The sequence below is a fragment of the Penaeus vannamei genome, chromosome 19 (genome assembly GCF_042767895.1).
Source record: "Penaeus vannamei isolate JL-2024 chromosome 19, ASM4276789v1, whole genome shotgun sequence".
Lineage (NCBI taxonomy): Eukaryota > Metazoa > Arthropoda > Malacostraca > Decapoda > Penaeidae > Penaeus > Penaeus vannamei.
This window is the reverse complement of record NC_091567.1, coordinates 1,232,202-1,234,452: the sequence shown is the minus strand read 5'-3', so window position 1 is coordinate 1,234,452 and position 2,251 is coordinate 1,232,202.

Below are 2,251 nucleotides of genomic sequence, written 5' to 3'. Positions count from 1 at the left end.
AAGGGGCCCCGGGCTGGGGGGAAACCGGACCTAATGTATATAACCCGGAGAGAAGCAGACCTAATATATAACCCGGGAGGCGAACTGGCTTCCCATCCGGCAGAGTGGAGCCGCGAGGGAGGGAGGGAGGGGGGGGGCGGGGGGGAGGAGGAGGAGATGAGCCAGCACTATTTATCAAAAGAAGAAGAAAAAAAAAAAAGAGTGGCAGGAAGGTCGTAGGAAAAAAGAGCAATAGCGATAAAGGTAAAGGGGAAAAATAAGGAAAACAATTCCATTACTGGGAGATTAATCTTGACGCAGATATAATTCACCAACGGCAAATCAATCCTAATTTCCTCTTTCTTTCCTTTTTTTTCTTTTTTTCTTTCCTTTACGAATCAGACGAAGCCATTACTCTGAACTCCCCCTGACTAAGATTATATATATGTAATATATGTATATATTCATATACATATGTATATGTGTGTGTGTGTGTGTGTGTGAGTGTGAGTGTGTGTGTGTGTGTGTGTGTTAGTGTGTGTGCTTGTGTGTGTGTTTGTGTGTGTGCGCGCGTTCTCTCTCTCTCTCTCTCTCTCTCTCTCTCTCTCTCTCTCTCTCTCTCTCTCTCTCTCTCTCTCTCTCTCTCTCTCTCTCTCTCCTCTTTCCCCCTCTCTCTCTCTCTCTCTCCCCTCTCTCCCCCTCTCTCTATCCTTCCCTCTCTTTCTCCCTCTCCCTCCCTCCCTCCCCTCCCTCCCTCCCTCCCTCCACCCTACCTCCTGGAAGTGCCAGATCGCGACGGATATGGGCGGCTGGTAGACTAGCAGTGGGTGGGCTGGTAGTCGGTAATAGACTGGTGGTGGGCGGCTGTGACCCCGTGGGCGTGTGAGAGAGAGAGTCTGGCCTCAACGCACAACCACAGCCTTTGTGTCGGATCTTCGGGACAAGCCAGGGATCACCGTCGGCAGGGAGGGGGGGGGGGGAGGGGGAGGAGGAGGAGGGGAGGAGAGGAAGAGGATCGGGTAGAGGGGAGGGGGTTGAAGGAGAGAGAGGAGGGAAGGAGAGAGGGAGAGAAGAGGGGAAGGGGGTTGTAGGGAGAGAAGAGATAGAGAGGAGGGATGAAGGGGAGGGAGGGGAAGAGAGTAGGGAGGGAGGGGTTGAAGGGGAGAGAGGAGGGGAGGAAGACGGGAGAGGGTTTAAGGGGAGGAAGAGGAGAGAAAGAGAGATGAGGAGGGGATGAAAGGGGAAGAGAGAGGAGTGAGAGGGGGAGGAGAAAGGAGGAATGAGGAGGAGAAGAGAATAGATAGGAGGAAGAGGGGGGAGGGGTTGAAGGGAGAGAGGGTGAGGGGGATGAAAGGGAGGGGAGGAAAGAAGGAAGGAGAAAAGGAGAGGAGAGGAGGGGAGGAAGAGGGAGAGAAAAGAGAGAGAGAAGAGGGATGAGAGGAAGGAGGGAGAGAAAGGGAGAGAGAGGAGGGATGAGAGGAAGAGGGGAGAGGGGAGATTCAGCACCCGCAGAGACCAGCGAGGGAAGGGATTTAGAGGGGAAATCGGGTAGGAAAGGGGATGATGATGGCAAATAAAAAGAAAGATAACAGCAACATTTCGGAGAGAAAGGTGAATTGGGAGAGAGAAAAATAATGATAAAACAAGTAAGAGGAAAGATAATATTGATGAGAGTGATAAAGATGATAAAACAGATAAAAAGGAAGGGGGATAATGGGAGGAATAGTAGTGGTAATGAATAAAGAGGAAAATAATTAGGGAAATGATAATGAGGGGAACGAAAAAAAAGCGTAATTAGGAGAAAAGGGAATAAGGGTGGATTCCAATGATGATAATGATGATGATTGTGGTGAAAGCGGTAATATGATGATAAAGGTAATAATGATAAGGATATTGAATGATAATGATAAAAACGATAATAATGATAATATTGTGATATAGAAACAAGAAGCCGGAAACGTAAGTAAAACAGGGAGGAGAAAAAGGATAGGAATAAAAGAAGGAAGAAGCGATGAAGAAAATAAAACAAAGCAATAGGAAAAAACCGAAAACAGAGATAAATTAAGGATGAAGTAAAGACGATAATAAAGTAAAGAAGGATAACTAAGAATGGAAATAAATTGCGGACAACAAAGAAAAGATGATAAAGAAGGGTAGAAATAAATAGAGAAAGACAGAATGAAGAGAATAAAGCAAAGAGAGAAGAACAATCTAGAATAGGAGTAAATTAAGGACGAGACAATGAGGAGAATACAGAAAAAGAAGAAAAACT